We start from the raw sequence: 16037 nt of genomic DNA on the forward strand, positions 1-16037 counted from the left end.
TAAGCAATGATGTTTGTTATCTGGGTTAGCTGGGTTCAGTTGGAGCCAATGACTTAATCCCTTGTAAAACTCTGTTAAAGATTTCTTTAAAAGTATCCTATTCCTTCACCATGTGATGCTTTCTGTGCATTTCAATAAATACAGAGCGAAGGATAGTCTGTTAAGGACAGACCTATACAGCTGATATGACAGGCACACAGCTCATACAACAGACACAGGGACAGATTCACAAGACAGGTCTTCCAGCAGGTACAGGTTCAGATTCATGCAACAGACAGAGGACAGAACACACAGGGGTTATGAAGTAGAAGAACCACTCTGTTGGTTAAACAACTCCAAAAGGAAGTGCTTTTATTTCTTTCCTTAATGAGACACCAATGCATTATTGACAAGTCAAGAGTGGATCCTGATACATTATAATCCATTACGTAGAGCAGTTTTTTTGTTTTGTTTTATACACAACAGAAAGAAATGAAATTTATTTCTATTCCAGGCATGGGGGTGCATACCTTTAAACTCAAGAGGGGGATCTGTTTCAAGCCAGCCTTATAGAGCAAGACCATCTCAAAAAAAAAAAAAATCTTGCTTGCAAAAAATGTGTTAACTGTAATAGTACTTAATTTTGATTAATAAACATGTGTGAGCCTTTTATAATGATTTGAAATTCAGCCCAAAACACAATTCTTTTCACATTAACTTAAGAGTCAAAAAACTCACAGAAACAAAAAGTAAAAAAGTACTTTCCAAAGGTTGTGGACAAAAAAAAATAAAAGTTCTAAAGATATGTTACACATCAGTGTGAATATATTTAACATTAGTGAACCAAACACTTTAAAACAGTAAACACAAGGGCTGGATGGATGGCTCAGCTGTTAACAGCATTTACTGCTCTTGAAAAGGCCCCAGGTGGTGGCGCACACCTTTAATCCCAGCACTCAGGAGGCAGAGGCAGGCGGATCTCTGGGAGTTCGAGGCCAGCCTGGTCTACAAGAGCTAGTTCCGGGATGGGCACCAAAGCTACAGAGAAACCCTGTCTCGAAAACCAAAAAAAAAGAAAAAAGAAAAAGAAAAGGCCCCAAGTTCAGTTCCCAGCACACATCAGGTGGTTCACAACTGCCTGGAACACAAGCTCCAGGGACTATGATGCCGATCGATGATCGCGGAAGGTACCATCATTTATGTATATATTCCCCAGAGAGACATACACACACATGTGATTAAAAATAATCCTTTTCGGGCTGGAGAGATGGCTCAGAGGTTAGGAGCATTGCCTGCTCTTCCAAAGGTCCTGAGTTCAATTCCCAGCAACCACATGGTGGCTCACAACCATCTGTAATGAGATCTGTGCCCTCTTCTGGCCTGCGGGCATATACACTGACAGAATATTGTATACATAATAAATAAATAAATAAATAATCCTTTTTAAAAAATGGTAAACATGTCTGTAATCCCAGTACTCAGGAGGCAGAAAGGTAGAAGAACCTCAGTCAGTTTGAGTCCACCTGGCCTACACAGTTAAGTTCCAAGCCAGCCAGGGTTACACAGCTAAGACCCTATCTCAAAAACAAACAAACAAGGACAGGAGAGAGGCTCATCATTTAAGAGTGCTCACTGCTCTTCTCTTGCAGAAGACAGGGGTTCAGTTCCCTGTACCCACATGGACAGCTCACAATCATCTGTATGTAATTCCAATTCCAGGAATCCCATGCTTCTGACCTCTGTAGACTCCTGAACCAACAGGATGCAATACATGCATACTGTCAGGCACAACACAGGCACATAAAATTATATACTTTAAAATATATCTTTCTAAAAAAACAAAAATATAAACGTGGTATAGTGATTATTTCATTTGTATTTTAATAAATAAAGCTTGCCTGAAGTTCAGACAGAGTAAAATAGCCACACTGGTCAGTCTTAAGAGACCAGGCAGTGGTGGCATACGCTTTAATCCCAGTAGTTTGGCATAGAAACCAGGCAGTAGTGGTGCATGCCTTTAATCCCAGCACTAGAGAGAATTATAAAACAGGAGGAATCAGCTCTCAGACAGTCTCATTCTGAGATTCCTGGAGAAAGGATCGCCATTTCAGACTGAGGTAGAGGTAAGAGCCAGTGGCTGGCTGTTTTGCTTTTCTGACCTTCAGGTTGAACCCCAGCATCAGTCTCTGGGTTTTTATTGATCGTGCTACAATGTGGTTTGGTTTGGTTTTGTGGTGCTCTAGTGGATTAAACCCAGGGATCTGTGTATACTAAGCATATATTTAACCATCAAACTATCCCCAGCACTGTTCTGAGTTGTTTTTTTTCTAAAGAGCACTGTTTCACTTAGAAATTTCATCTACAGTAGGCACAGTAGAGGTCCAACAAATAATTAGTTCTATTTTTTACAAGCACATGGTTGGTACTCATATGTCAACAAACTAAATACACTGAAGCTTCTCTACAGACTATTAACATCCAACACTAGAAGGCAGCCTTCAATGATGATTTCTGTCAGCTCTCCCACTCCCTAAAGAACATCAACTATCTCACTCAGTTTTTGTTTCTTTTCCAGTCCTCAGTCTTTGTGATAAAAAAAAAAAAAACCACAAAACACTAAAACAGATAAAATGTTTGGACTTGTTGACACTTTTTTTTTTTGTTTTGTTTTTTTGTTTGTTTGTTTGGTTTGGTTTGGTTTTTTTGAGACAGGGTTTCTCTGTGGTTTTGGAGCCTGTCCTGGAACTAGCTCTTGTAGACCAGGCTGGTCTCGAACTCCCAGAGTTCTGGGATTAAAGGCATGCGCCTGCGCCGCCGCCGCCGCCGCCACCCGGCGACACTTTTTCTTTAACTTACTTGAAGATAACTTGAAACATTTTGCATAAATTTGGTTCCTAGAAATGATCACTTGGTAACTTTGCAGAATTGTCAGTTTCCTTCCTTATCCACCCCTCTGCCCCACCCCCTCTTGTTTTTCATGGCTGGGATTTCTAAAACTTTCTGGCTTTAATCAAGTCTAATAATTACTTAAATGAAATTCTTGTAATAATAAAATGAGTTAGCAAAGTCGCTATGTGATAGAAAATGGCCATGTAAAGCCCATTTGCTGGCTCCCCCTTACAGACTCTACATTCAGGAGGAAAGGCAATATTTAAATAATGGTTCAATCCCTTTTGCTGAAGCTATCCAGATCTTCTTCTTTAACACACCCAAAAAGGTGACAGACTATGCCAAGAAGTGAGGTTGGGTCCTGGGCCCTAACAACTCTTACAGCTTTGCCAGCCAGCAATAGAAGCTAGAAGACACCACCATCCTCTCCACTGAGATGGCCAAACAGGTCATGGAGTATGCCCAGCAGCTGGCGATGATTGTCTGAGCTTCAGCCTGGGTGGGTGGACATGGCTGGTAAAAAAAAAAAAAAGCAGTATGGACTGGCCTTCAAAAAAGGCAGATTAACCTCTTAATAGTCCCCCCCAGTGTGATGATGGGAGAAAATTTGGGAGTTTGGGGGCCTTTGGGCCTCCTGGGTGTGTGTTACCCAGTGGTCAGGGCTCGGGGTTTTTAAGCATAAATGCCCAGGGGCCTACAGGAGAGCACGGGCCCAGGTGAAGGACCCTTGTAGCCAGCTGTGAATGCACTGTGGCACTAGGCACAGTGAAGCACCATATCTCAATTTTCTTTTAAAGTTTTGGCCATGGATTAAATAACCTTTTAAATGAAAAAAATAAATGCACAATAATTTCATTTTCTGCTACAGAAAAGAGCTCTCAAGTTTGCAGGGTTCTGGTTGATATAAACCTCTCACTAGTGCCTCCCACGTCCAACAACCCTTCCCAAGCTCTGCCATAAAGACGAACTTTTTAAGTGAAGGGACTGGAATTGAGAAAAACTGAGCAGCATATGTCTCTGAACTGAAGAGCCTTCTAATTCAACTGGGACAGGAAAATAAATATTTTGAACCACAGGCTAGACAGTATCTTGACATATTAAAATTGTAAAATATTCCAGAAAAGAGCAATTGATTATCTCATAGCAATCTTTTCATTCATTAGTTATCTTTTTTTGGGGGGGGGCGGTTTCAAGGCAGGATTTCTGTGTAGTCCTGGCTGTCCTGGAACTCCCTCTAAAGACCAGGCTGGTCTCAAACTCAGAGATCCGCCTGCCTCTACCTACCTGGAGGCAGTGCTGAGATTAAAGGTATGGGCCACCACCACTCGGCTTCCTTAGGTATTTTCATAGGAGCTGTATTTCCTATAAACAAGAAGACTTGACAGACTGAATGACTGATTGACTGATGGAGATAAATGTTTATTCTGTACATTACCCAGAATGCTAGCTTTACAAGTTTCTTACTTGATTCTTCAGCCATGGCAAATTTAGCTCAACAATGAATGGCATGACCACCTACAGAGGTAGCGCCTTACACAGAGGGAAGAATGATACATTAATGAAAGAAAGCTAAAATTGTTATGGGGCAAAATTAACTGTTGTAGAAGAACAGGCTGATATTTTACAAAATGAAAACAGTATACCAAAATCAAATATTTGAGGATGAAATTTAAAGTCAACCTAGACTACAGTAAGTTCTAGGCAAGCCTGTGCCAGAGTAAGACCTTGCCTCAGAAAATCAAAATTACCATAATTAACATTTTAGATGGCCATCAATTTTTTTAAAACTTTTTAGGGATGATTTTGCCTATATAATATATATGTGTATTATATGTGTGAAATGCCTGAAAAGCCCAGAGCGGGTATTAGGTTCCCTGGGATTGGACTTACCCATAGCTCTTAGCTACAATGTGAGGGCTGAGAATTGAACTCGGTCCTCTGGAAGAGCAGCCACCAGGGCTCTTAACTGCTGAAGCGTCTCTCTATCCCAGTCTCAAGACAACCATCATTTAAGGACTACCAATACCAAACTCGGTGACAACTGGGGACACTGTAGTCCCTGTGCCGTTTCCACCAGAACTAACACTGCCGACATAAGCGGCATAGCCACCGTGGGAAAGCGTGGTGCTCTCTTCTCAAGTGACATCACTATTTACAACACGTCACCACAGTTCAACAAAAACTAAAATGTGGGAGCTGGAGAGATGGCTCAGAGGTTAAGAGCACTGACTGTTCTTCCAAAGGTCCTGAGTTCAATCCCTAGCAACAATATGGTGGCTCACAGCCATCTATAATGGGGTCTTCTGGCCTGCAGACATACATGGAAGGAATGCTGTATACATAATAAATAAATAAATATTTAAAAAAAACTAAAATGTGGGCAATAAGGATCCATGCAAACGGCAACAGCTTCCTTAATAACCAAGAACTAAAGAGTTCCATTTGTCCATCAACAGACAGAACGAACAAACAAAAACCTAGAAAATTCACATAACACAATACTGTAAGTTACAGTATAAATATACATCAAAAACATGCTGGATGGAAGAAGCCAGTCACAAAAGAACAGTCTACTGTACTCATGTAAAGTCCTGAGCAGGAGAAATCTGATCAACAGTTGAGGGTAATGAGATAGGTGCCAGTGCTGATGTACACATTTGACAAAACTCCTCAACCTGTGCGTTATATACAAATCACAGTTCAGTAAAGTGTACTGTTAAATGAAAACTGAATGCCGTTCTAGGAAGTAATGTGACAATACTCAAAGCTTGAAAAGGAAGCTCTCCTTATAGAAAGTTACCCTACAAATGTTCAAAAGACTCCTGGGGAAGGATGCTAAGATGGCTCACCCAGTAAGGCTCCTGCTGCACACACCTAGCAACCTGAGTTCAATCACCAAAACCCACATAAAGGTGGATAGAGAGACACAAACGCAAACATACACACAGTTTTTTAAAAAATAAAGACAAAAGATGTATAAGGGTGATAACTTCATATGCTGATAAGGGCAACAGTTTTTCCTGTAAAGGGTTACATGGTAACTATTTCAGGGCTGGCAGAGGACACAGCAGTCTCCCTTACATAATTTAATCTTGAAGGGCCCACTGTTTTACAACTCTTTTCTTTAATGCTAATATTCTTAATTTGTAGACCTTACATAAAACAAGTTGTAGGCTGGGGTGTAGGACAGTGGCAGCAAACAGGAAGTATTAGGTTGCATTCCCTATGCTGCCCCGAGCAAACAAGTGGAGAGAGATCAGAACTTTAAATCAAAACCCAATATCCAAACGCCCAAGTTCACCTTTCTCTACCAATAACAGGCTCTTCTTTCTAGTCTTTCTAGTCCTTGTTATTTTTTCCTACATAAAATAAAGTAGCTGAGCATGTTAGCAAATAACTCTAATCCCTTGGATCAGGAGTGCAAAGCTAGCTAGTCTGAGCTACATGAGACCCTGTCTCAAAAAACAAAAGCAGAGCTCATGAGGCTTCATCCCTAGCTGAGGAGTTATTGGAAATTAATGGTTACTAAAGAAAGGGAAGTCATTTTCTTCAGTTGTGTAGATATTGTTTAAACTGTCCATGCTCCAGTAAATTCCATGTCCATGCAATCAACCCTAATTAAGCTCAATAAACTATTAAAAGGGGAGGGGCAAAAGCAGGAGTGAAAGTTTTTTGGGGAAGAGTCCAGAGGAAGGGAGATAAAAGAGGGCAATATGAATGGAGAGTGAATATGAAGAAAACACATTATACATTTATGTGTGAAACTGTCAAAATACATTATACATATATGTGTGAAACTGTCAAATAAAATACATTATACATATATGTGTGAAACTGTCAAATAAAATACATTATACATATATGTGTGAAACTGTCAAATAAAATACATTATACATATATGTGTGAAACTGTCGAATAAAATACATTATACAGATATATGTGGAATTGTCAAATAAAAAACTCTTCTAAAAAGAGATCAGGGGCTAGACAGATGGCTGAGAGGTTAGGAGCATGAACTGCTCTTGCAGGACTGGAAGGACCTGAGTCTGGTTCCTGGCAGCCATGTCAAACAGCTCGCAACTGTCTACAACTCCAGCCCGGCTCATGTACACACAGCCACACACAATCACATGCATAATTAAAAATAATAAAAATTTTAAACAAATAACATAGTCGATTACTGTTTATAATTAGAAGATATTTGGAGGCTAGAAAGGCTAAGAGATTAAGAATGTATGCTGTTCTTGCAAAGGCCTGAGTTCGGCTCCCAACATCCAAGCCTGGCAGATCACAGTCGCCTGTTAACTTTAACTCCTTCCATCATGTAGGTTCCAGGAAGCCAACTGAGATTGTCACACTTGGCATCAAGTACCTTTACCCACTGAGCCATCTACTGGCCCACTGCTGTTGTCTTGCCATAGGGTCTCAGTATTTTGCCCAGGCTGGTCTTAAACTCAAGAACTTAAGGGACTCTCCTACCTCAGCTTCCCAAGTGTATACCACAATACCTAGCTATCCTATATACTTCAAATCATCTCTGAATTACGTATAATACCCAATATAATACAAACACTATGTACATAGCTGTTATACTGTATTGCTTAGAGAAAAATAGCAAGAAAATTTATCTGTTCAACACGAACTATTTTTGGTAGTATTTTCGAGGAAAAGATAATTGACTCTGGATTTAGAAGGCTAATTATATATATTCAATATACTGTTAAGCTATCTGGAGAATTATTTCATAATTCTGAACAAAAACCCTATTCACTAAACAATAACCCATTACCTATCTTCTGAGCCACTGACAACCTCTATTCAGTCTCTAAGAAGTTGCCTATTCTAGCTACCTCATATAAATGGGATCATTTGATTTTTGTTTTCTATCAAAGTTGTTAAGGGGATTCAGAAGTTAAGAAAGAGCATGAACTACCATTACTATACCCAAGTTCAATTCCCAACACTAATATCAAGCAGCTCACAACTGCCTGAGCTCCAGGGGAATCCAACACCTCTAGAATCTGGGGTCACCTGCATTCACAAACATGCCCCCCCACATACACATAATTAAAAATAATAAAAATAAACCTTTTTTGAAAGGGCTTTTAAAAGTTGTTGAGGGTTTTTTGTTTTCCTTTAATAATACTTTTGGATTTTTGTGTGTGTGTGTACATATTATGTGGTGTGGAAGTATATGTGTTGCTTTTATTGGTTAATGAATAAAGAAGCTACTTCGGGGGGGCTGGAGAGATGGCTCAGTGGTTAAGAGCATTGCCTGCTCTTCCAAAGGTCCTGAGTTCAATTCCCGGCAACCACATGGTGGCTCACAATCATCTGGAATAAGGTCTGATGCCCTCTTCTGGCCTGCAGGCATACGCACAGACAGAATATTGTATACATAATAAATAAATAAATATTTAAAAAAAAAAAAGAAGCTACTTCGGCCTGTGATAGGGTAGGATAGAGCTAGGCGAGGAAGACTGAACTGAATGCTGGAAAGAAGAAGGCGGAGTGAGGGAGAAGCCATGTAGCCCCGCTAAAGACAGACACCAGACACAGGACGGAATGGAACCTTGCAGGTAAGCCACAGTCATGTGGCTATATAAAGATCAATAGAAATGGGTTAACCGAAGATATGCTTAAGCTAATAGGCCAAGCAGTGTTGTGATTAATATAGTTCCTGAGTGATTATTTTGGGCCAGAAAATGAACGCGTGCCCTACTACTACAATTATGCATATGGGCTCGTGTATTCGCACAGTACATATGTAGACGTAAGAGAACTTAGGAGTTGATTCTCTTCTTCTGCCACATGGGTCCCTAAGATGAACTCAAGTCATCAGGCTTGGCTACAGGCTCCTTTACAGCCATTAAGTCATCTTACCAGCCCTGTTGTTTTGAAAACAGGGTTCTCACACAGTTAAAGTTGAGAATTATTTTGAATTTATGATCCACTTACCCCTAGTCTTGCTATGGAGTTGAGAATTACCTTGAACTTCTGACCTACCTGCCTCCATTTGCTAAAATTAAAGGTAAGTACTATAACAGCTGATTTTATGTAGCACTAGGGTCAATGCTAGGCAAGCATTCTACCTAATGAGCTACATACTCAGCCTCAAAAAAAAGTTAATTCAAGGGAGCTGTAAAGGTGGCTGGCTCAGTCAATAAAGTGCTTGCCATGAAAACATAAAGACCTAGGTCCAGATCCCCAGCACCCACACTAAACAAAACAAATCAAAAAAGCTTGGGTTTAGGTAGACGGTAGTGGCGCACGCCTTTAATCCCAGCACTTGGGTGGGATGAGAGTTGAGTTCGAGGCCAGCCTGATCTACAAAGCAAGTTCCAGGACAGGCTCCAAAAGCTACACAGAGAAACTCCATCTTGAAAAACCAAAAAAGAGCCGAGCAACGGTGGGGCACGCTTTTAATCCCAGCACTCGGGAGGCAGAGGCAGGCGGATCTCTGTGAGTTCAAGGCCAGCCTGGTCTACAGAGCTAGTTCCAGGACAGACTCCAAAACCACAGAGAAACCCTGTCTCAAAAAAAAAGAAAAAGAAAAAGAAAAAAAGCTTGGGTTTGGCATTAAATGTCTGTAATCCCTACACTACAAGACAACTTAGCTCCATCAGTGAGCTCCACATATTAAAATGTTTGAAAGACTGTCTCTTTCAAATAAGATGGTATCTTACTCAAAAATAAGATGAAAAAAATAACTGAGAAAGACATCGATATTAGCCTATGGCTTCACAAATATCCACAAATACAATACACCCCACACACAGAAAGTTGTCTCAAGGCTGGTATAGCGGTACATGCCTATAAATCCTAGCATTCAGGAGGCAGAAGCCAAAGTTTGAGACCAGCCCAGTTGATATAGTAAGTTTCAGACTAGCAAAGTCTATAATGTACCCTTCTCGTGACACATCCAGGCATGCATTCAACCTTGCAGCCCACCTAGGTCCAGCACCTCTTGCACCAGAGCCCAACAGGATAAGAGTAGATCTTATCGTTCATTGAAGACACTTCTCTTTTCAACAAATAGAAACTACACCAAGTCAAAGTGCAGAGAACAAGTGATCATGTGTTGCCCAGCCCCAATTGATACAACTCCTGCACCTAAAGAACGGGGAATATATCTAAAAAGGGGGAATAAAAATGTTAAGAGCTTTAGGACCAGGAAATCTGCAGTGAGATGTTTCCTAGAAGTAATAAGAAAGCATCTTCATGATATCTCAATAATATAGCTGCCTAAACAAGATCTGAAGTACAACACCAATAGACATACTAACATGGAGGAGGAAAATCTCGGGGTCCCACCCCTAAACAGAGAACTACAGGAAAATGAAGAATGCTGAGTGGGAGGAAATCAGGAGGAAGACCCTAGATTGGTTATCCAGTAATGATCAGCCCTGAAATCATGTATGTACACATAACATTAAATGGACTGAGTGTGCTGTATTTATATATTTAGGTAAATACACACACACACACACACACACACACACACACACACACACACACCCTAATAACAGAGAAAGTGACCATGAGCAAGGGGGGGGTACATGGGAGGACTTAGAGAGAGGAAAGGGGAAGGGGAAAATGATGTAATTACATTTTTATTTTTAAATTTTTTTTGTTTTGTTTGTTTTGAGATAGGTTTCTCTGTGAAACAGTCCTATCTGTTCTGACACTCAATTTGTAGACCAGGATGGCCTCGAACTCAAAGATCCACCTGCCTCTGACTCCAAGTGATGGGACTGAAGGCATGCACCACCACACCCAGCTTTTATCTTTAAAAATTAAAAAAAAAATCTCAACAAAAAAATTAATAAGCTAAAGAGATGGCTTAGTTATTAAGAGAGATTACTCTTCCAGGACAAGTTGTTCCCAATACCCACAAGTAGCTCATAAAACCATCTGTAACGCCAGTGCCAGGATACAAAGAATGCACTCTCCTGGCCTCCATGGGTTCCAGGCAGAAACACGGTACATATACACACAAGGAAGCAAACACTCAAAACACATAAAATAAAAACAAATACATCTTAAAAGTATATAAAAAGTTGCTTCTGGCTTATTTCACTTAGCATAAGGTCCTCAAAGTCCCTGTAAGTTACACCACACGTCAGAATCTCGCTCCTTTTATGTCAGGATATCTTACTGTGTAGGTAGGCGTTGACTGTATTTTGTCATCTGCTGACAAATGAATTAAAAATAAAGTAACATGTCACCACAATTTTTAAAAAATATGGAAACAGTAGATATTTTAATATCACAGTCATAAACTGTTTAATGACAGAGATACATTTGTAACACCTGGAGTGTACTTACACAAACTGAAACAGCTACATTGTCATTAAGCAATAATATTATTATATTATTATTATTGTATATTATAATATTATATATTATTATATTATATTATTATAAGCAAATATTATATATATATATCATATACATGGTATCACTGACCAAAACTTCATTATACAGTGTCTCATTTCATTATGTAGAAATCCCTTTTCTCACTTCATTTCTGCCATATTTTTGTGTCACAGGGGTATATTCTGCTATAGTATGGAACTATGTGACTATTTAGAAATTTATCAGCTACATGGGCTGATGAAATGGCTCATCAGTCATGAGCACTTGCTACACAATCATGAGGACCTGCATTCTGATCATCGCCCAGATAACAGCCAGGCATCTTGCAAATCCCTGTACCTCCAGCTTGAATGGATTGGAAACCCAATTTTGGCTTCCTGCACACACACACACACACACACACTCATGTACACTCACACACAAAAAAATAAATAATTTTTAAATTGTGTATATGCGTGTGAGTGTGTGTGTGTTTTGGTGCGGAGGTCAAAGGACAACCTGCAGGAATCAAACAGTTCTCTCCACCATGTGGGTCCATGGAGAAGCAAACTCAGATCACGAGACTTGGCGCAAGCACTTTTGTCCACTGAACTATCCAGACAGCCCAATAAATAAATTTTTTAAAAAGAAAAGAATCAGCTCTAACTTCTATAACTTTTGAGATCTTACTAGATTTATCTCTACTTTTGCCATTGAGAAAGAATGAAGAGCAGGCTGCAGAGGTACACAGCAGTATACAGGACCATCAAAGAACGATGAAGACCACAGCCCAGTAAGTGACATAATGACACTGGCACTGCTTCCTCCAGTTTTAGCTTCAAAACAACTTACCTGAAGTTATTACAGTAAAGAAAGAACTCATTAATTCCAACAAGATATCTTTCAATTATAAGACCGGCCATCTTCAAGCTAAGCACAGTGACACATGCTTATAATCTTAGCTACTCAGGAGGCTAAGGTGTAGAAAGATCATTGACAGCCAATAATTTGAGGTTATTCTGAACACATCAAGATCCACTTCCAAAAAAAAAAAAAAAAGAGGAAAAGGAAAAGAAAGAAAAAGCAGAAAAAAAGGAAAAGCAGAGCGTGGTGGTGCACATTTACAAACCTAGTACTCAAGAGGCTAAAGCAGGAGGACCTCAAATTCCAGGTCAGACACAGAAAGTGTAGCACGGTGGCATGTGTCTATAACCCCAGTACTCAAAGGCCAAGTTATTTCAGTGTATCTTTTCCTCTTTCCTTAATTCGTTTGATTATTAAAATCTCGGCTCTCTGCAAACTACCAACCTAGGTGTTAGGCATACAAACAAAACTAGGGCAGAACCTCTGCCAAGGCACTTACACAGCGTGACGCATAGACAACTGAACCATTTGATATGTGCTATAATAAAAGTATGAATAAAACCCTGTGGGAATGACATAAGTGTGCCTAGGAATTCTGGGATGGCCTCTCCAAAATAAAGTACACAATCTGCTGGACCTTTCTCTTGATTTAATGTATTGTTCCTTTCTACCTGTGCCCCACTGTAAAGATTTCACCAACCCAGGAAGAAGAAAAAGACAAGATCTCCTGAGTAAATTGGGAGCTTGGGGACCTTGGGAGAGGGTTGAAGAGGAGGGAAGATGCAGGGAGGGGAGCAGAGAAAAAAATGTAGAGCTCAATAAAATCAATTTTAAAAAAAAGATTTCACCAACCCATAACTTCTAATTCACAGAAAGACTCTTCATATCTATAGTGACATAAAGACTTCAAAGCTAATCAATAAACAATTCTTTTTTTTTTTTTTTTGGTTTTTCAAGACAGGCGTGTGCCACCACTGCCCAGTGATAAACCATTTCTAATTAGCCCATAATTCATTGTATCAGCAGAGGAACTTTCCTTGTTGGCTTTTCAAAAGCAAATCTACTTTCTTCTTTATTATTTAAAGGGTAATAACAAAATAAATCTAAAGTTCTTGAGCATACAACCTCAAACTATGAAGGTCATCCTAAAGCAAAAAGAATTTCAGATTTGAGAAAATGTGTGATTTGGGAAACCTGCTAAAACCTTTACATGGCCAACACTAAGATAATGGATACATGTATCCATGCAAGAGAAAATCAGTACCAAAAAGAACACTTCTAGCTACACTAAATCAACAAGTGGCTTTCTTTTCTATCACTAGACTGCCTAAACACTCAATTCTACCAGAACTAAGGCGAAAATCTTAACCAATTCCTGAAAAAGAGGTTTTAAGAAATATCTGTGGCCAGTACAAGATAGCAGATGTCAACTAGAGAACAAATCACATGTTCAGGCAAAACAGAAAATTTTAATTTCTAACACCCAAGTTTCTACCAAAATTCTACACAACTAGCTCACATCATAATGAATGAGATTATCAATAGGATTTTAAAACAAATGCAAACCTTGTTTCACAATCTCAACACTTGGAGCAGCACCTGGAATGTCTGTTCCGAGGTGCTCCACTCCACAAATCAGAAGCAGTAGAGCTTCGACACTGCATTTCTTTGTCTCCATTTGTAGGAAGCTGTAAGTCAGCAGATGTACTTTAGGTCTCCATCAAATAAAACAATGCAATAAGGAGAGTCAGGGCTTTCCTTTTGGTTTGTTTTCTTATTAAAAAATATATTCAGGTCCCATCAAAATAAGAATTTAGGATGCAATTTTCCTAAAGTGTGTCTGGGACTTTAAATATTTTGTCCTCTAACACACCCGAAGAGAAAAAGCAGAGTTCTTTTCATTTAAGACCAGAATCCAATCCTTTTCCAACTTGAGAAAACAAGAACAGAAAATTAATTATAACCTAAATATTTCCAAGATCTTGCAAATAAAATTATAAGTTAATTATACGAACAAATATGAATTCACTGCTAATGTTCATTAGGGAAAAGTAATAGAAAATAATTCAAAAATCGCCAGAAACATAAACTACATTCAACTGTGACAGCATTAGTATTTTAAAATATTTTTTAAAATGTTTTATGTGACATTAAAATTCCAGAAAATTAAGCTGGCAACGACTTTCTTGAAACTAAGAAAGTGTTGTTGTAAAGTATTTTAAGTATCAAAGGCAGATTTTTACGTCAAATGAATTTAGATTCTACCGATCCTATGTGATAAAGGAAGTTTCATTGAATTGTGACCAGAATACATTCGAATTTCTTAGACAACAAACGTCTTTTCTGACTCACCAAAGCTATTGTTCAAGGGAAACATGACCCACTAATAAGAAATTGTCAACCCTACAGCCTAACCCACATTTCTCGTGGGCATTTTATTTCGATCATCTAGTTCTACCATCTCTTCCACCGTCTACCCCTGGAGATTTGGGGAATAATAGCTGAGTAAATGACAGTTGATTTCTTTAGCACCTGTCGCCATTCTCAAAAGCACACAAGTTGGCCAAAACAGCCCGTAATTTTTTTTCTTAAGATTACGATTCTTTAGAAAGTGGAACTCCCACGGCGTTCACCAAGTTTTCGAAAGCCCGTGTTTTATCAATTTCTCCCATTTCAAAAAGTAGACCTGCGGCATAGATCTAGTGCGTGCAAGGGAGGGGGTTGTACAATGAAGTGAGAACTCGGCAAGAAAGCCCTCCTCGCCAATACGAGAAGGGAACACAGCTCGACTCTACCAGCGAACTTAGCACAAAGCCAGGCGAGGACACCGGTTGCCCCAAGCTGTGGGAAGACTCCCGGCTCTCGGGGAAATGTCAGCCTCGGGGCTAAGGGAGTTCCCACCTCGCGCACAGTCCCGAAGCAGCCGGGCTGGGCGCTGGTCGGTCGCCCCCCAGCAAGGGCCAGACAGGGACCAGCCCTGCCCACTCGCACTCGCGTCGTGCCTCCCCACGCCCCCACCAGCGCGGCGGGAGCCCCGAGTGTCCTCCCCTCCCCTCCCCTCCCGAGACACAGTCTGTCCTTTGTCTGAGTGCGGACTCTCGGCTCGGTCCCACCAACTTGTGTGTAGGTCCCGTCCCACCCGGGCGCTCGCGCCGCCCCGCCACACAAAGGAGACTTGCAGCGCGGAGCTACCGGCCCCGATCGGCCACAGAAACGCCCCCAGCCCCAGCCCGGCGGGATCAGGCTCCCGGACAGAAGCCCCCACCGCCGGCCCCCGCCCGCCCGCATCTCCGGGGACCCACACAGTCCACTCGTGGGACCGCGTGGACAGACCCGCACCTCACGACCCCCTCGGAAAGGTCTCCCCTCACCCTCCCACCGCGCCCACAAAAGCGGCGCCCTGGTGAGCCCCGCTTGGGCGACGCCGGAGACTGGCCGGGCAGCCGCGCGGAGGTCCCGCGATCGCCGCCGCCGCCGCCGCCGCCCCGGGGCGCGTTCCAGATCCCTGCCTGCCAACGGCCGATCTCGAGCGCTACCTTCGCCCCGCGCGCCAGCCCACGCCTCTCCCGCGCGCCGCCCCCACGCGCCGCCACCGCCACCGCCACCGCCGCCGGGACTCCACTGCCTTCGATGTCCCACTGGGTGTCGGACGCGACCGGACCGAGCGCCAAACGCAGCAGCCCAATCGCCATCGCTTTTATTTGGCCCCCCCTCAGCACAATCAAGCGCCGCCCCGATTGGCGGATGCGAAAGGGCGCCCTCCAATCAGAGGGCCCGTCGGGCTGGGAGCCTTTCGGGCGAGTCCCAGCCCAGAGAGCGCGAGGCTCGCAGGCGGCAGCGCGTGCGCGAGTGACAGGGCTCGCTCGGAGGAACGCGGCTGGCTGGGTGGAAGCGCCCCGGTCACCGTCTTTGTTCTTTTGCCAACGTGGCGTAGCGCTCAGGAAAGC

General features: G+C 41.7%; 1 protein-coding gene across 8 annotated transcripts in view; it reads right to left on the bottom strand.

The window, feature by feature from the left end:
- The window catches only part of Ezh2 (enhancer of zeste 2 polycomb repressive complex 2 subunit), a 65993-nt gene extending 50232 nt beyond the window's left edge, over window positions 1-15761 (bottom strand). For all 8 annotated transcript variants that reach the window (XM_075955373.1, XM_075955369.1, XM_075955372.1 and 5 more), the window contains exon 1: window positions 15627-15761. The gene's annotated coding sequence lies outside the window, so the exon portion shown is untranslated. The remainder of the gene's footprint in view (window positions 1-15626) is intronic.
- Between the last annotated feature and the right edge of the window lie 276 nt (window positions 15762-16037).

The sequence above is a fragment of the Microtus pennsylvanicus genome, chromosome 21, assembly GCF_037038515.1.
Source record: "Microtus pennsylvanicus isolate mMicPen1 chromosome 21, mMicPen1.hap1, whole genome shotgun sequence".
Lineage (NCBI taxonomy): Eukaryota > Metazoa > Chordata > Mammalia > Rodentia > Cricetidae > Microtus > Microtus pennsylvanicus.